Source organism: Ambystoma mexicanum, chromosome 8, assembly GCF_040938575.1.
Source record: "Ambystoma mexicanum isolate Mex_15411 chromosome 8, UKY_AmexF1_1, whole genome shotgun sequence".
NCBI classification, from domain to species: domain Eukaryota; kingdom Metazoa; phylum Chordata; class Amphibia; order Caudata; family Ambystomatidae; genus Ambystoma; species Ambystoma mexicanum.
Genome location: NC_090929.1, coordinates 1,078,738,948 through 1,078,765,766, shown reverse-complemented (window position 1 = coordinate 1,078,765,766; position 26,819 = coordinate 1,078,738,948). Strand labels below are relative to the sequence as shown.

At 45.9% G+C, this 26,819-nt stretch overlaps 1 long non-coding RNA gene across 1 annotated transcript; it reads left to right on the top strand.

Moving 5' to 3' along the window:
- The first annotated feature begins 1,501 nt into the window (after window positions 1-1,501).
- Window positions 1,502-25,569, top strand: LOC138473735 (uncharacterized). The gene is made up of 5 exons (XR_011268885.1): window positions 1,502-1,624; window positions 1,711-1,776; window positions 21,579-21,672; window positions 21,873-22,031; window positions 22,296-25,569. It is a non-coding gene; the product is annotated as an uncharacterized lncRNA (long non-coding RNA).
- Window positions 25,570-26,819: the final 1,250 nt, after the last annotated feature.

Here is a 26,819-nt window from a genome sequence, read left to right as displayed (position 1 = left end):
GTCAAGGAATCACTGCATTCCAGCACGGCGGACTCATAGTGAGGCCCTATTTATACCTTTGGTGACGTCGGTGCCGATACAGAGGCCTTTGAGGGACACTGACTCGAGGGGCGTTGACGCGCAGAGCCCTCTACTGTGAAAAATGTTTCCAAGGCCAGCAAGCAGGAAGTGGATTTATCAAAGATAAGAAATACGTAGGAGGACACAATCCATTTGAATGATACCTTTAATCTTTAATCATCAAACTAGGCTTGACAGGTCTCCACGCCCCTTTTGGACTGGATATCCGGCCCCTATGATGTCACATCTGGCCCGTGACCTCATACAGTGTGCCCCGGAAGTTCCGCCTGGGCAAAAATCCCAACCCGGAAGTGCTGCAGGTGTGTTTAACAGGCACTTGGTCGTTAGCGGGGGTGTCCCACCGGATGTGACATCATAGGGGATAGCAGGAAGGTCCCCCCAAAGCCTGGAGTCCCTAGTAGCCCCAAGGGTTCTTCCCCCAGATGTCAGTCACAAAGACCCGGAAGTGTGGCGCTGAGTTTTGAATGGTGGGGCACATGGAGCTGATGTCTGAGCGGCAGCCATCTTTAGGGGGTGTGGCGTGTAGGGTGTATATATACAGCTGGGGTTTGGGCTGTAGGTACAAGCTGATCCTGAGGGCCAGGGAAAACTCTGATTAAACAGCATCAGCGCGACCGGCAGGGGCGGCAAGGTATACACAAGGCTGAAACTTTGAGCATTGGACATGGGCGATTGTGTTAAAGAGGGTATTTAGTATAGGGTGACTGTGTGTCTACACTTATCATAACACAGGTAAGAATAAAAAATAAAAAATAAAAAATGGGTATATGCAAATATATTAAAAAAGGAAATATGAATATGGATTTTGAATATTCCCAAAACAAATTATTTTGAAATTTTTTTGGGGAAAAAAACATCTAAAAATTAATACTCATAAATTCTGATGTGGTGATAGGTCTGAGCCCCCTCCAGGCTTGTGAAGCAAGGCCCATGGTCTCTGCAAGGGCCAGGCTGTGGGCCTGGGGCAGCAGTGCAGGTCTCCTTCCTTTTTTCAAAGAACTCAGGCTGCAGATTTGGCAGACCCACTAGCCATCCTTGTATATATAGAGCATATATAGAGCTTAATAATCAACAGATGTACCATGCCATGTAGTGCGACAGCTGGAATTCAACAGGAACACGCCCAGAGAGGAAGTAAGTAAACCTGAACTCAGCTGTTGAATTACGTCTCTGAAATTCCAGGGAGGTCGGAAATGGCCTCGTGGTCTGCCTGGAATGTCCCAGCAACCCTCTGCAGGCTGGAGAGGAGAAATGCTGGGGGTTTCAACATCCTAGGGGCAGCTGTGATGCATCAGCTTGAATTTCCAGTCGACAATGCAGGCAGATCCGGTCTCAAAGCCCTAGGGCCTTGTCTTGAGCGGCAAAGGTTGCTGATCTTCCGGGTTAATTTCACAGATGTCTGCAAAGCCGCCAGTTTTGAAACCCTATAAATTCTAGTGGATGTTTAGACAAGCTCTCTTCCGTTTGCAGTGAATTCGCAGTCTCTTTGTGTGAAGCCATCCTGATGGTTACAGTGACCATGCAGAGCCAGTCAGATTCACAAGTAAGGGGGTGTATAATCTATGCCATGCTCCACCAGCTGATTGCCTTAAGTAAAAAGCTAAGCTAATTGTTTTATTAATTCATTAGTTTTTCTGCAGGATCCCTACCCAGCGCTTTCACTCAGGGGCGTACTAAGTTGTATCCCTGTTCCAGGTAATGTTTATACATTTAATTATTGCCATGTGTCTGTGCTTAAAAATATATACATGTTTATAGGTACAAATATGTTTGTTTGTTAGGCTCTGGGGTAAAAGTTATGGGGCTCTATGTCTAAAACAAGGGGTGGTGTGTGGTGCTATAAAGGCCGAGTTACAGATGCCCAGGATTAGCGTTTTAAAAACAATTACAGCCTGACGTGTCTTTTTAAAAGTGAAAAAAAAATAATGTGGCCTCTGTGTTATGTGTTCATGGCCATGGGTCTCCATGGAGGGGTGTCATTAGGAGCCCCGGTTTTGCGGGTGCCTCTACCTCTATTTGGGGCTCTGGTCCCCTTTCTCAAGATTATGCGCCCATTGGAAACCGCAGTGTTCCCTGCTTTATTTTGTTGTTGTAGTAGGGCGTCATTGGCAGGAATGCACAATCTCATGTGAGATGTTTCTTTTTTACAATTCAAGATGCTGGTAGTTTATGATCCATTAATTATAATATGTGTTTCTTTTAGCAGTGAAACTCAAACCCCTTCTCCTCCATACGCTACTAATATCTAGCGCCTGGACATCCCCTTTGATGAGCTATGGCTGCATTTCATAAAAAGCAGGCCTAGCTATTGAGATGGGATGTCCAGACGCTACACATAAGTTGCGTATGGAAGAGAAGGGGTCTAAGTGTTACTGCTCAAACCCCCATTCTCCTCCAAACAGTCCTTATGTGTAGCGCCTGGACACCCCCTTTTAAGAGCTATGTTTGCTTTTATAACCGTTGCCCTGTCCAAGTTTTTCACTTAAAAAAATCCAAACCCTAAACATGCAACCGTAAGCATGCTTTTAAAATACAGGCGGCATGCCCCCTGTATTTTAAAAGCCTACTTATGCCACAGTTGACAGCCCTCATATTCCAGAGTAGGAGGGTTGCATCGGAGGCGGCTGTGGACACAGATTCCTTAAAGCTCGGTGTCCCTGGCACCTCAGATGCAACCCAATCCTTCAGGACTGTGCGGGCTGACATCTGTGCGTGGGGGATCTCATGTTACAGATCCCCTGCCGTTTATCTGCATTAGACGCAGGGTAAACCGGGGCCAACCTAATTGTTAGGCAGAATTATATGCAGTACCCTTTGGGAACACCACACACAATTAAGACTACACGTGACAGTACAATTTCACCTTTGGTACAAGCCTGTACTACACAGTTAAAGTGGTAGGAGTAGCAGAGCAGCCAGACTTATCTCAAGAGTAAGTGAGCAGTATCAAATAGTTACACAAAGGACAGCAATTACTATGATTCAGGCAAACACTGACTCAAGGTTTTCAAGTAAAAGAATATACATTTATTTCACTCTTCAGTTGTATAACATTACACTATTATAAGCAGTTTAAAAATCATTCTCTTAATACACTACACCACTTCCCTTAAATTCCAGACAAGTTAAGCTCACAAAATGAAGTGGGAGCAAAATGGCACTCCAGTAATTTAAAAGGGAGGGAAAAACAAAAGTTAACAGAAATGAACCCACACCAACAGGTAAGCACTCAGGGCAAGTGAACAAGAGAGACTACAATGATAAAATCAGATAGAAAAGGCTTAGGGCCAAAGTCAATGGTTCAAAAGTCTTTTGCTCAAGATAATACAGTTCAGGGTAGTTTGCGGTAAAGATTGTGGCACGGTTTCCGGACGAGGTTGGTTGGTAGAAAAGTTAGTTCAAAGAGAAGAGAAGGACAAGCCCTCGGATTGGAGAAGGATTTCAAACACTTTCACCGCGGCTGAACAAATCGTACAACCGGATTTGCACAGTACCTTAAAACGGAGAGGGAGCTGTAGCTGAGGCAGACGTTCCTGGTTGTTCCTGCAGGCTCACGGTTCCTGAAGCAACTGTCGACTGATCAGAAGTAGGACGACTGGAGGGTCCTGCACTACCCAGGGAAGAAACCAGCTGCAGAGCAAAGCAACAAATAAAGGGTGCGCTCCTTAAAACCCAACCAGGGTCCGACCTTCCTGGCTATCCGGCCCACTGTAGCTCTGTACAGCGAATTCGACCAGAGGAGGGGTCCTGGCTTGCAGTTTGGGTGAACTGGTTGGTCCCACCAGCTCAAGGGAAGAAGTTTCCTGGAGGATCTTCTCTGTTGTAGGATTCTGGAGATTCGGACCTGCAGCAGGGCTTCACCGGGTAGTTCAGTCGTTGTAGGGGTCCTCTTCTTCCAGTCCCTCGTTGGTTCTTTCGGTCCAGTGGCGACTCTGCTCTTCCAGTCCCAGAGACTTGCTTTTTATTCAGTTTTCCCCCATTCATACAGCCTGGCTGTCAATCACACAGCAGGGTGGCTGGCCTGGCAAGGCCAGTCCCCTTGGCCAATCAGACAGGAGAGCGACTTGGTTTACCAAGGGAACCCATGGCAGGGGTCCTAAAACCCCTCCCTCACATCCTGCCTACCCAGACTTTCAGGCGCCTAAAAGAGGGCTTCTGTGTGGAAGCCCGCGAAAAGGCGATGAACAAAGGGACCAAACCTGGTTTGGCACACAGAGTAAAACACGAGAAAGACTTTAACAAAAGGAAATGGCGAATAAACCCAGCCGGAACCGTAATAAAATATATATGGTCAAGCAGGTTTATGTTTGAGGCTAATATAATAGTCTAAAACATTACCACGTTTATATAAGATAATCGCAGTAGAAAAGTGAGGGTAGATACCACTGCCACCAGCCAAGTCTTAATGTAAAGGGAGCGAAATAATGCTCCAAGAGGTAGAGACAAAAAGGGATAAGCATTAACCTTTCCAATACTCCATGGAAGATGGGGTGTACTGGGTCTGTGGTTTAAAGTGACTAAGGTAAAGTTAATGGCAACTTTACCCTTTTCTGGGGGACTGTAGTCAGCCCCAGAAAATGGAGTCGGTGTGAAGGCTAAAAGACAACCCTGTGTCACTGCACTGAAGGTGCTGTGTAACACACATGGAAAATATGGTGCCCTGGAGTAGGTGAGGCTCCAGTGCCCAAGATCACACAAAAAAGTAGAAACACACATAGCAAAACACATGTAAGAGTGGGGAAAAAAGGATTACACTCTTACCAGGTGAAAAAGTAAATCCTAGAAATCCAGCAAAGCTGCTGAGGGACTCAGTAGGTAAGGTAAATCAACCATTTATGAGAATTCTCCCTAACACTCGCCCCCGTCCCCCAGACTAAGGGACAGGAGGATTTAATCCACTCCTGGTTGAATCTCTACCTCAGTTAAAAACATCCTAGAGATACCATCAGCATTTTGGTGGTGACATCCTGCTCTGTGCTCAATGGTAAAATCAAACCCTTGCAGGCAGATTGACCATCTTAGAAGTTTTGGGTTTTCCCCTTTCATTTGCATTAACCATCTCAAGGGCTGGGGGTCAGTTTGAATCACAAAAGTAGATCCATACAAGTATGATCTAAACTTCTTCAAATTCCACACAATGGCAAAGCATTCACGCTCTATGGTTGCCCACCTTGTCTCTGGTTCCTTCAGTTTCCTACTGATGAAGCAAATGGGGTGTTCCCTACCTTTCTCATCCATTTGACTAAGGACTGCACCTATACCTATATTGGAGGCATATGTCCGCACAATGAAGGGTTGGTGGTAATCAGGAGCTCTTGGGACTGGAGCTTGACAAAGGGCTTTCTTCAGGCTTTCAAAGGCTTGAGTGCACTCCTCATTCCATCTAACCTTTTTTGGGAATTTTGGAGAGGAGACTACATTCAAGGTAGAAGCTATGGTCCCATTGTTCTCTATGCAATTCCTGTAGTACCCAGTGAGACCTAGGAAAGCACTCACTTGGTTTTGAGTACTAGGGGTGGCCCAGTTTTGCACAGCTTGTACTTTGCTGGGCAATGGCCTTATCTCACCTCCTTCTACCTCCTAACCAAGGTAGACCACTTTACTCTGACCAATTTGACATTTGCTTGCCTTAATAGTCAGATGGGCCTGCTCAAGAGCCTGCAAAACATATCCTAGGTGGTCAATATGTTCTTTCCATGTAGAGCTGAACACTGCAATGTCATCCAAGTATGCCATGCAGAAGTCCTCCATCCCATTCAGAACTTGATTAACCACCCTTTGAAATGTAGCAGGTGCATTCTTTAGTCGAAAAGGCATAACCTTAAACTGGTAGAGGCCTGCTGGGGTAGAAAATACAGTTTTCTCCTTGGCATGGTCTGTCAGGGCTATTTGCCTATAGCCTGACGTTAGATCAAATGTACTGAGGTACTTGGCTGAACCAAGTCTATCCACCAGTTCATCTGTCCTTAGCAAAGGATGGGCATCAGTCTTAGTGACTGCATTTAGCGCTCTATAGTCCACACAGAATCTCAACTTCTTGGATCCTGCCTTTGGTACTAGAACAACTAGACTAGACCAGGGACTTGTATATGGCTCTATAGCCCCGAGATCAAGCATCTTGTTGACCTCTCCTTTGATGTGGGATCTCACATGCTCTGACATTCTGTAACTGTCATGATGCCTACCTCCAAGGAGCCAGGTCCGACCCAGCAACCCCAGAGGCAGGCATCATTTCCCCCAGGAGAGTGCCAGCGGGCCCAAGCTGGGGCCCTTTGGACGCAGTCCTGGCGCCTTAGGCGCCAGGCTCATGTAGGACCCCTGTCCTGGCGCCTTAGGCGCCAGGCTCATAAAGCTAGGCATGTGTTCAAGTGTTTTAATGTGCACTTACCTGATGCAGACCATGCTGCTACATCCAGGCCCTCTTGAGGCCTGAATGGAACTACTTTACCTGTGGGACTACTTTCCACCTGGGTGTGGTCGGGGAAGGATACATACCTGATTGGTGGAAGGATACACACTGGGAACTTCTTCCAAAGCTATTTAAACCACACCCGATCAGAAACTCATGCTTCGCGTTGTTCTGCTCCTCGCAGCTGGACGCTCACCGTGTCAGCTCCTGCATCTGGACTTCAGCCACGCCAGTCAGCATCCTGGGTCACCTGCAAAGGGAGACAAGAGACCTTACCAGCTAAATCTGCACCACAGAGACATCACAGACGATCCTGAAAGGAAAGACATTATTTTTTAAAAGCATTTCATTACGATCGCTGCAGCGCTGCATTTCACTCACCTTTCCTGGGTTCCTCCATCTTCAGCAGCGATCATCCGGATACACAGCCACTTGCCAGAGCCTAGAGAAAAAGACAAGAATAAGAGGTGAGAGAAGGAAGGGAATAGGAAAAGCTCAGTTTCCTTCTAAGACTTACCTGTTGGGTCATTCCCATTTCATTTCGGGTCTTGCTGCTTCCAAGCAGGACCCCGGCCCCTATGGGGAAAAAAGACAAAGACATTAGATGAGCGAATGCAAAAACATTACCTGAGCGCTCATCTAGGACTTACCAGATCTTTACTGGAACTGCACATTTCACTTCGGGTCGGCGCCATATCTCCGGCATTCCGAACCCCGGCCCTTATGGGGAAAAGACATCAACATCAGCGCTTAATTGCAAGGAGTTTCCAAAGGAATCTTCATTCATCACCTGAAAAAAGGAAATGAACATTATTATTTAAAGCTTGAACTTTCGAACTTGCAACAGAACTTTTACAGTGCCTTACCAGTATAATCAAGCTTACCTGAACTCCCATTCAACCTCAATCCAGTGAAGTAACTGGGTTCAACGCGCCCCTGCGTCAGAAGCAGGATGGAGAGCTCGTCCTTTCAGACCCTAAGGTGAGACTTCACGGGGAATCGTGGAAGGGTATCGTGGAGGGTTGGAAGAGAGTGGGAGGCTTGAGCATAACTCAGTCAGTAGGTAATACTCCCTTTTCACGCACAGGGGAATATTCCTGCGAGCCGGAGAAGCCAGAGTTGAGGGCCCTTCCTGTCCATCTTCAGAGTCCCGAAGCCAGACCTGCGCCTCCGTGGGAATCAGGTGAGCGTTACAGTAACCTCTGCTTTTTACAGGTAAACAGTCACCAGTGAGAATATCATGCTGGCCCCAAGGGGTCAAGCCTGGTGATAGTGAACATAGGGAGGCAAACTGATTCAACAGAACTTTGCACTCCTCCTGTTGTTCAGAAGTCATCTGAGAAGAGAGATTAACTCCTTCTATCTGGCCATCTAAAGATTGGCCTCTTGTGAGGTCAGGTAGAGGTTCACTCTCCTCTTCCTCTTGAGCTGAAGCTAGAAGCAAAGCTCCTACTTCTGGTCTCGAGACATAAGCCTTTAAACGGTTGGTGTGAAAGACTCTGGGAGCCACCTTAGGTCTGCCTAAGTCCATCGGATAGTTCACCTCTCCAAGTTAGCCCACAACCTTGAAGGGTCCTATCCATTTGTCCTGCAAGGCCCTCTGCCTTGTTTGCACCATAACTAATAAAATCTGGTCTTGAGAGAACTCAACCATGCTGGCCTTCTGGTCATACCAATGTTTGACCAGAGCCTGACCTGCTTTTAAGCTATCACTTGCTTCTGCCATCATGTGTGACATTCTCCACCGGAGACCTATCACATAGTCAGTCACTCTGACTGACTTTGGGGATGGAACACTCTCCAAGCCCTCCTTGATCAGGGCCACGGACCTCTGACTGGATGGCCATAGAGAAGTTCAAAGGGATTGTAACCAACTCCCTCCTGAGGGACTTCTCTATATGCAAAGAGAAGGCATGGCAGTAGAAGGTCCCACTTTTTCTTAAGGGGTTCCTCTAAAGAACCTATCATGCTCTTCATAGTACGATTAAAATTCTCTACCAGTCCATTTGTCTGTGGATGGTAGGCTGTAGAGAACATGTAAGTGACACCACAGTTTTTCCACATGGCTTGCATGTAGTGGAACATAAAATTGGATCCCCTGTCGGATATCACTTCCTTAGGAAACCCTACTCTGGTAAAATAATACCAAGTAGAGCCTGCGCCGTAACAGTTCTCATAGGTATGGCTTCTGGGTATCTTGTAGCATGGTCTACTACAACCAGGATAAACCTGTTCCCTGAAGATGTGGGAGGGTCAAGGGGACCAACAATGTCAATGCCCGTCCTCTCAACTCCCACTACTGGGAGAGGCACCAGGGGTGCCACATTCTTGGCTCCACTCTTGCCAGAGGTTTGGAAAGTGTGACAGCTCCTACTGTCATGAACCGTCACCTGCGTCCATTCTGGACTTCGTGCTTCCTGACCCATAGAGGACTGAATGCAGTGATCCTCCCAACATGGCCGCCTGATACGGAACGCAGCTTTCCAGTCTTTGCGCTCCATGCTCGGCGTACTACTAAAGACATGCCCCCACGGCTCTGCGCGTCTCAACGCTACCACTCGCTGTAGTTGGAGGTGTGTTGCCGGAGTTCGTTCAGGGCTTTCTTCTGAATCCTGTTTCCCGGTTCCCTGAATCCTCCTCCTTTCCTTTCCTCAAAACTTACCTTCAAACTTTCCTGGATTTTCGCCTGCGCTCGGATCGCGGCGTTCCGTGCCTCCGAGCTCGGACGTTGTTCCTTCCTGGACATCTGAACGTATCCTGGAGTTGTAATATCATCCTCACGCTGGAATCCGAAGACCAGCACACGGGTTTATACAAATCCCGGACCGTGCGAAAGAAATCACCAAAGAAGGTTGCAATCAAACAGGAAAATCAGGTGAGAAGGGGAGAGACTTGTGACAGATTGAGACGCCAAAAGAATGATATGGATACAGAGATGGAAGCCGCGGTTCAAGACCTCATGCGAGGCATGCAGGAACTTACCACAGAAGTCCAAACTCTTAAGCAGAGAATGCTGCTCTAAAGCAGCTAGTCTTGTCTCGTGATTCTGCTACTAAGGAAAGTGTGTTATTGGGAGGAGCAGTGGACAAATATGATGGTTCTCCAAAGACCCTTTGTGCCTTCCTTGATTCATGTTTGGTACATTACACCTTCAAGCCCTACTACTTTTCCACCCCTAGAGCAAAGGTGGGGTTTATGATCTCACACCTCACTGGTAACGCCTTGACCTGGGCCACCCCACTAGTCAATTTGGGCGACGCCCTCCTGGATGATTATGATGGGTTTGTGGAGGCCCTAAAAGCCATGTTTGATCATCCAGAGCAGGTTTACAGCGCTCGAGAAGCTCTACTTGAATTTCAACAAGGATCCCAGGATATGCTTACCTATGTGACCCGCTTCAAACAACTTGTGAAGGTAGCTGATTGGTCCCAAGAGGGCAGCTTCACCCTCTTTCAAAGAGGCCTGAATGAAGAAATAAAGGACGAGTTAGCCAGGGTAGCTCGCCCAAATTCCTTCCAGGCCCTCTTGGACCTTTCCCTGCACATCGACTTTTGAATCCAAGAAAGAAAGGCGGTGAAAAAGAAGTCTAAGTCATCATTCCAAAAGGCTGCCACAGACCATCCATCCAGACCAGAGCCTGCAGCTTCTCCGACCTCGGATCCAGAACCCATGCAACTGGGGGCCTTCTGTGGACCCATTACCCCACAAGAAAGGATGCGCCGTATTCACACTGGTCTGTGCATGTATTGCGCCTCAGATAAACATCTCGTGAGAGAGTGCCCTATCGCTCCTCCACGGCGTTCGGGAAACACCAGCTCCCAATCCTAGATGGGGCACAGTTCCAGGAGACTGGTGTCTGCACCACATCAATTCCTTCCTTGAACTCACCTGGACAAAATAACCTTGTGATTCTACAGGCATTCCTATCACCTTCCAAGAAAGAATCTTACCCCATCCTGGCATTAGTGGATTGCCGAGCCATGGGCATATTCATAGATCATGATTGGGTCACTACTCACAACATTCCATATGAAACACGAGAGGAAATGCAACCTGTTGAAGCTATCGATGGGAGACCCCTGTCTTCAGGACCCATAACCCTTCAAAGCAAAGAGATTCTTCTTTCCATAAACCACCACCAAGAGAGGATTACATTTGATATTATAAGATCTGCCCACTATCCAATGGTTGTAGGCATGCCCTGGTTACAGAAGCACAACCCCTACATCAATTGGGCAGCAGGCTCTTTGTTTCTTGGTTCGGAACATTGTAAGTTCCACTGTTTGTCCCTAGACACCTTACCAAAGTCCTCTGAAGACTTCCAAGAAACTCAGCAAATACCAGTCACCGTCTCTATCATCATCCAGATTCCCAGGGCCTACCAGGCTTACACAGATGCATTCCCGACAGCCATTGTTCAAGCTCTACCACCCCACAGACCTGAGGATTGTGCCATCAATACTGAACCGTCAGCAGTAATTCCTTTTGGAAGAATGTTTATTTTGTCAGAACCTGAAAAAAGGGCCCTCCGGGAATACCTGGATACCAATTTGGAAAATTGAACTATTTGACCAGCCAAGTCCCCAGCAGGCGCTTCTCTATTTGTTGTTCCCAAGAAGGATTCCAAGGAGCTTGGGCCATGTCTAGATTACCGTGGCCTTCACCAATGCACTCTCAAGGGCCGTTACCCATTGCCTCTCATCTCGGACATCCTGGAAGCAGTCAGAGGTGCAGTCATGTTGACAAAACTAGATCTCAGGGGCCCCTACCATCTTATTCGTATAAAGGAAGCTGACGAATGCAAAATAGCCTTTAGAACACCCTTTGGCCATTTTGAATACCTGGTTATGCAATTTGGACTTGCTAATGCCCCAGCAGTCTTCCAACGTTTTATGAATCGGGTGTTTTCTGACATGCTGTTCCTCTTCGTCATTGTATATCTAGACGACATACTGATCTACTCCAAGGACCATTTGAAACATGAAGAGCACGTAAGGGCAGTCTTACAACGTCTATGTGAACATAAGCTCCTGGCCAAACCCGAGAAGTGTCTTTTCCATGTATCTACTCTTCACTATCTCGGATTCGTTCTTAGCCCAAAGGGGATTGGTATTGGCTCTTCGAAGGTTGATTCCATTCTATCTTGGCCTGTTCCAACCACTGTAAAGCTAATTCAATCCTTCCTGGGGCTTGCTAACTTCTACAGGAAATTCATACCAGCATTTTCTGAGATTGTGCATCCTATTGTTACATTATTAAGGAAAGACACCCCCTTTCAGTGGACCTCAGCCCAAGATTCGGCGTTTCAACGGTTGAAGTTGGAGTTCACACAAGCTCCCATCCTAGCTCAACCCGACATTGATCGACCTTTTCTTGTTGAAACTGATGCCTCCAACTACGCCATTGGGGCAGTCCTGAAACAGGAACTTGGCGACAAGTTAGAACACCCCATCGCCTATCTCTCCCGCACCTTGACTCCCAGTGAAACTCATTATTCCGTCCTGGAGAAGGAGTTGTTAGCCATCCGTCAAGCCTTCACTGATTGCCGTCATCTCCTTCTGGGTGTCAAGAAGTTCCCCCCTTCTCACCTGAGTCCGATCTTTGCTGGATTTCTTGGTCGATGCCTTCTTGCGGACAGATCGGGTCTTGAATAAGGCTGCACCAGTCTCTTCCGACTCCAGCATGCGTTCAAAGTTCCGGCATGCAACGATCCAGGAATCCGGGAAATTAAGAGAGTGCGCTACTCAGCACACGAGTCCAGGATAACAATACCGCGAGCTACGGAGCACACGTCTGGTCGCTACTTCGCAATAGCATTGAGACGCGCGGAGCCGCGGGGGGCGTGGTCTATTAATAGAACACGCTACGTCCAACGTGTAGAGCGAGGAAGGTGTTTCACGCTGGACGGCCATGTTGGGAGTACCAGGGAGTTCAAGCCCCGTTGAGACAAGGCCAAAGGGGCGTGTTCTGTAGGTCATGACACTGGGAGCCAAACACCCGGTACAAGTCCGCACGGACCATCGGAATCTTCAAGTCCTACAATCCCTAGAGAATGTAGAAACAGTCGCCAAGCCTGTTGGGCCTTCTTTTTTGCCCAATACCAATTTCAAATCCATCATTTCCCTGGAACACATAACATTATAGCTGATGCCTTATCCAGACGCTCTGATTATGAACCCCTTGAGGATCGGACCTTTCCTAAAATGTTTCCCAACACAATATTTGTTGTTCAAGCAATTACTCTCCTGGAGGATATTCGAATCCAAACTCAGTCCTCGGAACCTTGGAAGGAGTTTAAGAGAAATAACCGATGGAATCTCAAAACAAAAGGCAGATATCTATTCAAGGATAATTGGTTGGTTATCCCTACTCCTGGACTGAGACAAAAGATCACAAGCCTATGTCATGATACCTTCCTTTCAGGACACCGTGGCATCACCAACACCCTCCATCTAATACAGAGACAGTTTTGGTGGCCAAGGATGAAGGATCATATCAAGATCCATGTCCAGACTTGTGCAGTCTGCAATCAGAACAAACATGACAATAAAAGACCAGCAGGTCTCCTGCTCCAACCAGCAATACCAACAAGACCCTGGGAAATCATTGCCACGGATTTTATCGTGGAACTACCGTCTTCCAGGGGCTACACAACCATAATGGTTACCACTGATCTGTTCACACATATGGCTCATTTTACGCCTTTAAACAAGCTACCATCCTCATCCGAACTTGCTGGTATTTTCCTAGAACACATATTCCGGCATCATGGGCTACCTTCCAAAATCATTTCTGACCGAGGACCCCAGTACATTTCCCAGTTCTGGAAACAGTTATGTCGTATCTATTCTTCTACACCCTACCCCAGTTCCTGCGGTTGATTCCTGGATTGAAACACTAATTAATGTGCACAAAGAAGCAAAGCAACACCTAAAAAAGGCCCGAAGAGATGTTAAACATTATGCTGACTCCAAAAGAAGACCTGGGCCTTCCTATTCAATAGGCAATAAGGTCTGGTTATCCTCGAAACTCCTCCCTCGTCACCTACGACCAAATAAATTGGCTCCCAGGTATTACGGGCCCTTTTCTATAAAAGAAATCATCAATCCAGTGGCCTTTCGACTCTGACCACCAGAATCATGGAAAAGGATCCATCCAGTCTTCCACAATTCTCTGTTAAAACCAAATGTTCAGCCCTCTCAAACTGCTCCAAGATCTACCCCAGTGACTGTCAATGACCAACTCAAATACAAGGTCTCCAGAATTTGTGACTCTAGGTACCGACGTGGTCAACTACAATATTTGGTCGAGTGGAAAATGTATCCTCCCAGTGAGCACACCTGGGAACCCGTGTCAAACATGAATGCCGCCAGGCTGATTCGAAGATACCATCTTATCCATCCAGGCAAACCTGGAGGAGCTGGGATTCAGAGGAGGCATACTGTCATGAACCATTGCCTGCGTCCATTCTGGACTTCGTGGTCCCTGACCCATAGAGGACTGAATGCAGTAATCCTCCCAACATGGCCGCCTGATACGGAACGCAGCATGCAGTCTTTGCGCTCCACGCTCTGCGTACTACTAAACAGACACGCCCTGCACCTCTGCGCGTCATAATGCTACCGCTCGTTGTAGTTGGACGTGTGTTGCCGGAGTTCGCTCAGGGCTTTCTTCTGAATCCTGTTTCCCGGTTCACTGAATCCTCCTCCTTTCCTTTCCTTGCCTCTTCTAAAAATGTACCTTTGAACTTTCCTGGATTTTCACCTGCGCTCGGGTCACAGCGTTCCGTGCCTCCGAGCTCGGACATTGTTCCTTCCTGGTTCCCGTCCTGGACATCTGAACGTATCCTGGAGTTGGAATATCATCATCACGCTGGAATCCGAAGACCAGCACACAGGTTTATACAAATCCCGGACTGTGCGAAAGAAATCACCAAAGAAGTTTGCAAGCAAACAGGAAAAACAGGTGAGAAGGGGAGAGACTTGTGACACCTACAGAATTTGTCAATTTCTGAACCCATCTTAGGCCAGTAGAAGTAAAGAGAGAGCCTTTCCTTGGTGTTCTTGAAACTTTAGTGACCAGCCAAAGGTATCTCGTGGGCTAACTGTAAGAACTGGCGTCTGTTGGAAAGGGGCACTACAAGTCTTTTGCAGTCCCCAGGGGTGACTCAGTTGGTTCACTGTAGAAGAGGCCATCTTCCCAGCTTAACCTGTGCTTCCCAACTTCTTGCCCATCAAGTTGGTTAGCAGCCTGTTGTCGAAGACTTTCAAGAGGAGGACACTCTCTCTGTCCTTTGCTAAAGTTTACCCTGTTGGGTCCACCTTCTGCCAGTAAAGACTGCAGCTCAGGATGGTCAACAGGGTCAACATCCCCAACTAAGACAGTGCGCCTCATTACACGGATGGCGGTGGACCAAGGTGCTACTAGCACCTTGGTCCATGCCGGTAAAATAGCGGCACCGCCTTGGTGGAAAGGGGAATTACCGCCCTATTCCAAGGTTGGCGGGGTGGTAATTCTCCTTTGCCCCATTGCCCTTCCCCATTCCCATTTTTGCCCCATAGGGCTCTATGGGAATGGGGAAGGCGCTAATTACGGTGCCGCAAATTGCGGTACCGTAATTAGCTCCCTGGTCCCTTTGCGGGTTGGTTTTTAACGCCTGCAAAAAGCAGGTGTTAAATTCTCCAACCCGCAAAGGGACCTTGTAGTAAGGCGGTAAGGGTTTACCGGTACCGGTAAAATACCGGTACCGGTAAACCCTTACCGCCTACCGTGTAATGAGGCCCAGTGTCTTCTTCCAGATCTGACTCTTCAGATAGTGGCTCAACCACACAAGGTTGCACCTCACACTCTGCCTTAGCAGGTGGAGGGATCACAGGGGTGATCTTGGACAATCTCGGTGATGTCCTTCTTGGTAGCACAGGGGTGCTGTCTGTGTTTTTCCTGGCGGTCTTGGGTTTCCCCTTTGCCTCATTCTTTATAGAAATAGCAGTAAGCAACTCCTGTGGAGTGGGAGTGACAGTTTCCTCTATCATCTCCTCTGGGGAGGCTCTCAAGGTTCTCTCCCCTGCAGACCTAGTGAGCTCCTGTCTCCTCTTACTGGGAGGCCTGAGGGTGCTTGACACAACTCCAAGAGTTTTCAGATCATTACCCAACAGGACTCTCCCGGGTACTTCACTCTGCACACTAACAGGTATTTTGACAATCATAACATTACACTGGATGAAAGCTGGTAACTGGGGAAGCATTTGCACAGGGCCTCCAGCTAACTTGGTGAGGTGTTTTGGTGTTTTAGCAACATCCTCCACCTTCAAAAATGATTCATCCACCACAGTTATGCTGGCTCCAGTGTCTCTGATGGCAGGAGTCTCCTGACCATTTACACGAACACTATCTTTATAATACTCTTTTGTATTATCTGGGATGGAATTATAGACATCTAAATTCTGTTATTCCCACAAGCGCAGGGACACTAAAGAAACACTAGCTGAGACTCTCATGGGTTCTTCAGCCAGTAGGTGAAAGTTACCACTTGCCATAGGGACTTCTTCCTCTGGGGAGAAGGCTAAGGAGACAGTTTGGACCCCTGAAGGTTTTCCCTTGCATCTGGGATCCCCTTTCACATGGTCAGTTGACCCACAAACATAACATTTCCCAAATGTCTTAATGAATGGGGGTTTGTTCTGACCTCCATCTGGTTTGGGTCCAGATGGTGCACTAGGCTGATTTGGTTTCCCTTGGGGTTTACCCTTATGTTGTTGTTTGTGGCCCTCTTTTGGATTGGAGGTATTAGAATTCTCTTTGTTCTCTTTCTTTGGTTGTTTCCCCTCATCCTTTTTCTGAGTATCTCCAGAATCCTTGTGAGTGGCCCTGCTGGCAACCCACAAGTCAGCAGCCTTAGGTAGCTTCTTTGGATCTATCTCCTTAGAATCAGCCAAGTGTTGTCTGAGCTCAGGAGAGCAGACATCAAAAATAGACTCCCAACAGAACACGATTTCTCATTCCTTCATAAGAGTTTACTCTGTAACCCTTAATCCAACCATCTAAGTTTTTCAAACATTCACATACCCATGTATCCCAAGGGGTATCATCATGCTTTTGAGGGTCCTAAACCTCTTAAGGTACTGGGAAGGGGTCTTCCCAAATCTAGCAATTAAAGCTAGCTTCACACACTCATAATCCATCCTATCCACCTCCCCCAACTCCATCACAACATCAGATGCAACAGTGGGTAGCCTAGAAAAGAGCCAGGGAAGCAATTGATTCCCTGTGAGACCTTGAATACCATGGTTATACTCAAACATTGCCAGCCAATCCAAAATATCAAGCTTAACCTGATACATACCCACAATTTCTTTAGGCATACAGGGTCTCTTAGGACTGGAAGACCTAGAGGGCTCTGGGAGAGAAGCATTTTAGAGAGACAATCTTTTAATTTCTAGTTCATGATTCAACTCCATTTCTCTGAGTTTCAGTTCTTGATGTTTTTGTTCAGTTTGAGCATTTAAATGTTTGAATTCCAGTTCAGCCTCATTTTCTCTAGAGCAATGAATTCAGAACTGAGTGTAGGACCTGTGGGGGTCCCAGTGGACAAGGGTTGAGGTTGCTGAGCACGCAAGGGAGCAGATAGACCTACATTAAGAGACACATCTACTTCTTCCAATTCATCAGTAACAGATACATTATCATCCTCAATACTTTCCACATTTGCTAAGCAGTCAAGCATTTCAGACCCACTCCCTAGACTTGGACTCTTTAACAATTTTTCAATCAATTCAGACTTTTTGCCCTTTGCAGAGAATTTCCTTTCTTTACACATGTTTCTTAAATAATCAGCAGTGTAACTCATGAGGGTCTCCTGAGTGTGGCTTTCCATATCAGACATGATTAATATTACTTTTTAGTGATGTTAGCCTTGTGGGTAGTTGATCAAAGGTAATAGCAGCACTCTAAGTGTAATTACTATACTTTGACCCTCACCGCTGTACACAGTGGTAGGCAGAATTATATGCAGTACCATTTGGGAACACCACACACAATTAAGACTACAAGTGACAGTACAATTTCACCTTTGGTACAAGCCTGTACTACACAGTTAAAGTGGTAGCAGTAGCAGAGCAGCCAGACTTATCTCATCTCAAGAGTAAGTGAGCAGTATTAAATAGTTACACAAAGGACAGCAATTACTATGATTCAGGCAAACACTGACACAAGGTTTTAAGTAAAAGAATATACATTTATTTCACTCTTCAGTTGTATAACATTACACTATTATAAACAGTCTAAAAATCACTCTCTTAATACACCACACCACTTCCTTTAAATTCCAGACAAGATTAGCTCACAAAATGAAGTGGGAGCAAAATGGCACTCCAGTAACTTAAAAGGGAGGGAAAAACAAAAGTTAACAGAAATGAACCCACACCAACAGGTAAGTACTCAGGGCAAGCGAACAAGAGAGACTACAATGATAACATCAGATGGAAAAGGCTTAGGGCCAAAGTCAATGGTTCAAAAGTCTTTTGCTCAAGATAATATAGTTCAGTGCAGTTCGCTGTAATGCTCGTGGCACGGTTTCCGGACGAGGTTCGTTGATAGAAAAGTTAGTTCACAGAGAAGAGAAGGACAAGCCCTCAGATTGGACAAAGATTTCAAACACTTTCACCGCGGCTGAACGAAATGTACAACCGGATTTGCACAGTACCTTAAGACTGAGAGGGAGCTGTAGCTGAGGTAGACGTTCCTGGTAGTTCCTGCAGGCTCACAGTTCCTGAAGCGACTGTCGGACTGATCAGAAGTAGGAAGACTGGAGGGTCCTGCACTACCCAGGGAAGAAACCAGCAGCAGAGCAAAGCAACGAATAAAAGGTGCGCTCCTTATACCCAAGTAGGGTCCGACCTTCCTGGCTATCTGGCCCACTGTAGCTCTGTGCAGGTCCTGGCTTGCAGTTTGGGTGAACTGGTTGTAGGGTTCCTCTTCTTCCAGTTCCTCATTGGTTCTTTCGTTCCAGTGGCGACTCTCCTCTTCCAATCCCAGAGACCTGTTTTTTATGCAGTTTTCCCCCATTCATATAGCCTGGCTGTCAATCATACAGCAGGATCAGACAGGAGTTTGACTTGGATTACCAATGGAACACATGGCAGGGGTCCTAAAACCCCTCACTCACATCCTGCCTACACAGACTCTCAGGCGCCTAAAGGAGGGCTTCTGTCTAGAAGCCTGCAAAAAGGCGATGAAGAAAGGGACCAAACCTGGTTTGGCGCGCAGAGTAAAACACAAGAAAGACTTTAACAAAAAGAAAGGGCGAATAAACCCAGCCAGAACCGTAATAAAATATATATGGTCAAGCGGGTTTATGTTTGAGGCTAATATAATAGCCTAAACCATTACCACGTTTATATAAGATAATTGCGGTAGAAAAGTTAGGGTAGATACCACTGCCACCAGCCAAGTCTTAATTTAAAGGGAGCAAACCAATGCTCCAAGAGGCACAGACAAAAAGGGATAAGAATGAACCCTTTCCAATACTCCATGGATGATGGGGTGTACTGGGTCTGTGGTTTAAAGTGACTAAGGTAAAGTTAATGGCAACTTTACCCTTTTCTGGGGGACTGTAGTCAGCCCCAGAAAATGGAGTCAGTGGAAAGTCTAAAAGACAACCCTATGGGCCTCATTACGACCCAGGCGGTAACCATGGCGCTAGTAGCGCCATGGTTGCCGCCGGTATTTTACCAACTCCGCCATGGTGAATGGCGGAATTACCGCCCAATTCCAAGGTTGGTGGGGTGGTAATTCCCCAATCACCATTGGCCCTTCCCCATTCCCATTTTTGCCCCCATAGGGCTCAATGAGAATGGAGAAGGCGGTAATTACGGGACCGCAAATTGCAGTACCGTAATTACCTTGAAAGTCCCTTTGCGGGTTCCTTCCTTAACGGCTGGTAAAACCAGCCGTTAAGGTCGGGACCCACAAAGGGACCTCGTAATTAGGCGGTAAGGGTTTAACGGCCCGACACCTTTTACGGCACCGATAGCCACTTACCGCCTGGGTCGTATGTCACTGCACTGAAGGTGCTGTGTAACACACATGAAAAATATGGTGCCCTGGCGTAGGTGATGCTCCAGTGCCCAAGATCACACAAAAAAGTAGAAACACACATAGCAAAACACATGTAAGAGTGGGGAAAAAGGCTCACACTCTTACCAGGTGAAAAAAGTAAATCCTAGAAATCTAGCAAAGCTGGTGAGGGACTCAGAAGGTAAGGGAAATCAACCATTTATGAGAATTCTCTCTAACACTAATGCTGACACATGTCTTTTATTTCAAGAAAAATACAGACTTGTATCTGCATTAGACGCGCGGCAAACAGGGGCATCCCGATGCAGATACAAGTCTGTATTTTTCTTTAAATAAAAGACATGTGTCTGTATAAAATACGAACCCGAACTCAGCATCGAAAGGCGTGCGGCTTGCTGCAAGCCTCTTGATGCTGAGTTCGGGTGAACAAAGGCTCAGGTGCCGACGCCAGATACCTAGTCAGTAGCATTTAATTAGCCTTGACTCAATTGTACTGCCTGGGGGTCTGGCATCGGCATGTGCAGCCTTTTGTGCGCTGTAATGGGTGCTGCCAGGTTGAGCAGGTCAAACTGAGCCATCAGTCCGGCAGAACCCATTTAAAAAAAAAAAAAACGTGGGGAAGGCATGGCCATGTGACAAATGAGGTGTCAGCAGCCCCGCAAATAAGGGGCCCCGCAAATAAGGGCCCCCGCAGCACCCTCCTATATTGTTAGATAAACATGTTTTAAACTACAGTAACCCACAGCAGTAATTATTGGATAGTCCCTTCTCTAGTTTAAAACATGTTTATCTAATACCGAAGTGTAACCCTACAAGCCCCAGCATCAGGGTCTGCCTGGGGCCTAGAAATGTCTCAGGCGCCAACGAAAAAAAGAAAGTGACCCTCGTTTGCAAAATGGTCATTCATTTTCTTTGTGCCACTGTTTGATTAGCACCCAAGGAGTTTTTTTTTTTTTTTTTAAATGAAATGCTATTGGTCATAACTATAAGAATCATAGCTAAGTAGCTCAGCAAACTGACCCCCAAGGGACCCCATATGTAAATGTCCATTCATTTTATTTTTGTGACACTGTTTGAATAGTACCCAAAGAAGTTGGTTCTGATAAAAAGGGATGCAAATGGTACATTTTAAATAATATTTAATCAGCAGCCCTGGTCAAAACGAATAGTCTCATAGTGGAGTAACTTATCAAACTGGCCCCCAAGGGTCCCCATTTGTAAATTGGTATTTCATGCCTTTTGTGATACTGTTTGAATAGCACCCATAGGAGAAGGGTTATGATAAAATGTGATAGTTTACATGTTTAAATAATATTTTATTCAGCACCACTGGTCAAAACCACTAGCCCCAGGGCCTTGACAAGCCTGGGGCATGCCTGCGGCATAAAACTGTTTCGGGCACCAATGGAAAATGTGGCCGCCAATGTATCCCAGGAGTTATTTTTGATCAAATGTGATACACCTTGTACATTTTAAAAGAATAGTTATTCAGCAACAATGGTCAAAACTATTAGCCTCATAGACCAGTACCCCAGCGAGGTGACCCCCAAGGGGTCCCAAGATAATAAGGACTCCAAGCATGGTGTGTTGTGTTTCTTGTGCGCATATGTGTCTGGGGGCCCCAGTGTTTGGGTAGTATGGGAGGCCCGAGGTCTATTTATTTATTTTCTTTTTTCTAGCAGATGAATATGCTGCATGGGAGGCAGTCTTGGAGGACGCGTGCATCAATTCCGTAGCACTTATCAACCTCTTGGCATAATATGGAATTGCTACTATAGATACTTTTGGTGTGTTAATAATTCTCTAATAATTAAGAGCTGATACTAATAACTGATATCAATCTCTATAATAATGTAATATTCTGGCATTATCAGGCACTGTGTATCTTTTAATAATGTAATATTGGGTTTTAATATCTTTTTATTATTGAGCATTAACATCAGGTATTGATAATGGCTATTAATATATATATATTTTTATTTTTGCGGTTATACATGACCACCCCTATGATAAGACCGAAAATGCTGACGCTCTACAACAACATGAGACAAGCTCTTCTGAGGCTGGTACTTCGGAGGCTGGGCGAGAGGCAACGGGTATTGTAGCAGGTAATTGTTGCTATTACTTTAGATATGTTCATTAAAGGACGAACCCTGTAAAGCATGTATGTTTTTTATAGGGTCCCGGGTGTTTTCCAAGAATTGTTTTTTTTGTGTAAAATGTGATTATGTATTTGAAGCCTATGTCTGTTATGTGACTCATTGATGTAGAGCCTGGTGGTAAATGTTTTCTTTGAATTTTATTTCAGATACACACATTGAAGGTCCAACACCGTCACTGCCCCCACCAGTTCCCCATGCCTGTGGACCATCAACATCGGAAGTCGCGCCCAGGCCCCACGCCAGAGGCCCAACACCCGCGGCTGAACCTTCATTAAAGAGGAAGCATTCTGCCGGAGATACACATTGTAAGTATGCATAACTCCTAAATGACAACCCCCTTTTTTTTTTCTCCACAGCAGTGACCGTTAATATTTCAGTATGTCTTTGTAAAACCCCATACCGGACCGCTCATGTTACTCTAGAGTATTGCTTGGGCTATTTTTACCAACTAGGTCCTTTAATATTTTAATGGGGGTTCGTAACCCTTTAGGTTTACCTTAGCATTGCATTGTAAAGTATTGATTGTTCTTTAATACAACACTAAAACAGTTTTTTTCTTTTATTTGTAGGGTCGTGTGTTGCTGCTGAGGAAGAAGTTATAGCGCAACCACCCTCTGTGATCCCACCACCGCGCACCCCCCCAACTGCAGGTCAGCCGCCTACACCACCATTGTACAATGCCAATATTCATCACTCTGTGTTAGATGGGGCAGTAAAGTTTCATTTAAATATAAAGAGGCGCTTATCGCTTAACAGGGGGCGGGTGTCTCAAGGGTTTGCAAATGTTCTAGGGCCCTCTAACCCGCAATGTATTATTATGCCCAACAACAATATAGCCCAGACTATTGAACCACACATACCTGTAGCACCTTTGAATGTTAGACCTCCCCTTGCGACACAGATCAGGGGTGTCATTACTCCGGGCCCGGGCCTCACAGCAGTGGGCTACGAAAACCTTTTAGTCAGAGTTGTGGTTAGCTCGCATCCGTGCACCCCCAGCTGTGGTGAGATCACACCTCCCCACGCATACTCACCTACAAGCCCCAACAGCATAGTCTCTGGTAATCCTCTACTGAGATCCCCCGGTTGGGGGGCGATCACACCACCACCCCCCGCATACTCACCTACAAGCCCCAATAGCGTAGTATCCGGTAATCCTCTATTGTTGTCCCCCGGTTGGGGAGCAATTACAGCACCCCAAGCATACTCACCTACAAGTCCCAATAGCATAGGCTCTGGTAATCCTCTACTGTGGTCCCCCAATGGGGGGCCATCACACCACCACCCCCGCATACTCACCTACAGCCCCCAACGCTTAGGTACTATTAGTAATTCTGAAGAAATGGAATGTGTGGGGGGTTCAACCTAGCACCAGTGTCATCCTAGAGGCGGATCCTATTATAATAATTTCAGATTCCCCCTTAAAAATAGAGTCTCAAGACTTTGTATACGCCTCGGTTATTCGTGGATCAGGCTATACCCCAAAGCCCCTTGATCTGTCCTGCAGGGGTCCCAACGGTGTAAACAAACAACGATGTACAAAAGTCATTTATTGTACCGAGTCTAATACACAGCCCTTAAATACCCCAAAGCCTGTGAATCTTAATACAGCCAACAGTTTTGTAAATATTTGTGATTCTAAAAGGGATAGCGTTGTTGAGCAGTTATTTCGGCTCCCAGGTTTAAAAAAATGGAGAAAGGAAAAGCACTTATTAGGATTGCATAACAACTATAGATTATGACACCAGGCCTGTACTTGAGACATTGGTTTGGTAAAAAAGCTCTAGCAGATATGCGTAAGTGCGTTTCCACTAGAGAGTCTAAAAACAGGGTGAACACCCCAGCTAAAAAAATTATGAAAAGTAACAGGCCCCCAACTCTTAAAAACAAACTAGAAAAAAAGAAACATCGGCTACAAACGCATATACCACCCAGGCCTGATTTTGCAGAACCCCTGAGCCTTTAAGATCCAGGGTGGACCCTGGGATGGGTACATCTGAGACCTACTTAAAAGCAGTGCCTAAGACACTGCGGCTAGTGTTTGGAAGATACAAACACCCCCTCAAACCCAGTTAAAAAGCACTGCATACATTTAAAAGATTTACCGGCACGCCATTTAAAATGACTTCAAACCCGCAGGCAGCGGAAAATGTTTCTGAAACTCCTGAGGAAGGCTAAAATAATCATCATGCAGCGTGTACTTAAAGATTTAGAGGCGGCGCCCCAAAACACACCACCACAGCACAAAACTGACACAGTTTTCTTGCAGAGTATGGGCACAACCAGAGAGATCTACCAAAGTTTAGAAACGTTCAACACTATGAAGTGTTCCGCTTTGTAAATTTGGATCAGTTAAGATCAACCAGTCAGGGTCTATTAATGATCACAGAGGCGGTTGAAAGGCTCATCTCCCAGATTCTTGAAACGGTTGGGCCTAACGATTTTGTCCAGATACGCCTAGACAGCATTGTTTTAAACTAGCCTCTTTTCACCAGGTGGTCGTTTCGGCAGACCTTTGATGTTTTGCAGTTTCTCGAAAACATTGGAAAACTGCTCCAAAGTAAGGTGGAACTGGTTGTAACCGAGCCATTGAGACTAGTGTCGGTGGATGTCCGGTGTAGAGAGGGTGGGTATACAGACCCCTGAAGAAAACCCTTTACAGCATGGTGATGTCCAAGAAGAAACGCTGGCTCTTGGATTTTAATTAGGGGGACCTGAACATATGTATGGCTGCAAGCATTATAGGCCTGCTAGAGCCTAGAATGGTTATGGACGGGTACATTCAGACAAAAGCTATGGAGGTTAACAGAGTAATGGGTATACTCCCTGATATCATGGTTGGCTTTAATGAATTGCGTTTATTTGAAGATCACTCTGGCGTACCTATCGAAATCCTGTATAATGAGGACAGGCTTTGGAAATACTTCCCGGCAGGTGACAACATGAATAAGAACACTATATGTATTTTACACCACGATCAGCACTATTCTGGAATCTTAAACCTTCAGAGTTTCCTAGGGGCTCGAAATGTATGCCTACATTGCTGTCACATATACAGCAATAAGGTGGCTTACAGCTGTCACTTACAATGTAACATGTGTCAGAGAGACGGTTGTGTGGTGACCAGTGAATCAGGTTTTAAATGTCCCCGGTGTAAAACATTTGCCCGGTCCAAAGAATGTCTTCAACAACACATTGAAAAAGCATCTCAAGGTACAGCCGTATGTCATCTTAAAACAGACTGCAGTGTGGAAATCGAAATAATATTGTACCTCTAATCGCATTGTTTAAATGTATGTTGGCCTACGCCAAGCTGTCTAAAAGAATATCGTGTTCATAGGTTCCGCGGCAAGGTCTTGACCTTAATGTATTGTGCAAACCGCCATCTTGGATTAAGCCGCCATTTTAGGTACTCTTGCAGTGTAGAAGTCACCCTGAACAACAAAATGGAGGCCGAATGACATTTCGAGCGAGATTCTGGCCGCGGTGACCTCCGCACACGTGAATAAATAATATGTCCGCAGGCCACTTGTTAGGGTCGCGAACTAAGACCTTGTCCTTTCTCTGACCCATGTGTAAATGTATAACTGTATCAGCGGAACTGATCAAATTGCATAAATTATGTGTTTGACCTGGCTACGAACCCTAGCTTCTGTTTCGAGAATGGTTAACTTGTAAGAGGGCTGGCCAATGCTGGACAAAAGTATAAAAACCCAAGTATCCCGATGATCGGTCTCTCCCACTCCCAAAGCGAACTACGTTGATGGTTCGCTTTGCTAGTCTGAGGGCCGAATAGCTATCCGTATGTCAATTGACTTTTGGTAACTTTGTAACTTTGAAATAAAGCGCTTTGTATGTCCTTTGTAACCTGTGTTGGTGTGTTAAGGTCATTCATGATTGTAAGGGACGGATATGCCCCAATGCGATGTAGAAGTGGTCTCCTTGGATGAACACCAGTGTTATATGACACACCCAAAAGAATTAGCCAAGACCGATAAATACATAATCTTTGCCATGGAGTGCATGCAAGAGACAGGCATACACATCCCCAACTATATCTATGCTAAGCATCTCACTCGTGAGGACAGCTGGGAATTTGAGGGAATTTACTTTGTCAACCGATTCCTCACCACATTTCTAGCTAAGAGATTCTGGGGGTATAGCTTTCTGGCTCACAACAGTCAGGGTTATGATGGCTTCTTCATAATACAAGAACTGATTAAAAAGAGAGTTGACTTAAAACTGATAACTCAGGGTGCTAAGCTCCTCTCTGTACCATACCTTAAAATTCGCTTTATAAACAGTTTGAAGTTTCTGCCCATGAAATTAAGTAAACTGCCTAAGGCTTTTGGTTTCCCGAGGTCCAAAGGGTATTTCCCAGATTTCTTAAATATGGTTCAGAATCAGAATTATGTGGTGCCATCCCCCCTATGGAGTGTTATGGGTCAGAATACATGATGCCGGCTGACAAGGAGGCATTTCTTAAATAGTATACAGAGGCCCAAACACAGGTTTTTGATTTTAAGAGAGAGCTAAAAACCTATTGTTGTGAAGATGTCCATATTTTGAGAACAGCCTGCAACAGTTTTCATGACGACATCATAGACCTGACCCAAAAGGTACACACTATGGATGATTTTGAAAACCCTGAGATGAAGATAACATGTGTTACCTATGTAGATCCCTTTACATTTATCACCCTGGCTAGCATGTGTATGCAACACACCTATGCAACATGCCCTGTGGGGAGGGGAGAAAAAGATTGGTCCCTATTTTCTAGACGGCTATGCTTCTTTAAATGGGGTGCAACAGGGTGTTTTTATCACGGGTGCCCACAATGCTATCAGAAAGATGACTATAACACCCTGACGGCGTGTGCTTATGATCATCTTTACAGGAGAACTCTTTTAAAAAAGAATTTTCTCGAGACCCGGGGTCTGCACGTTATTATGCTTTGGGAGCACGAGTGGGCCACAATGTTGAAAAAAGATTCCGATTTAAAGATTTTTCTTAAGCATAAGAATTTACCAGAAGCCCTAGAACCGCGTGATGCTCTTTTTGGAGGTAGGACTAATGCCATCAAGCTCTATCAC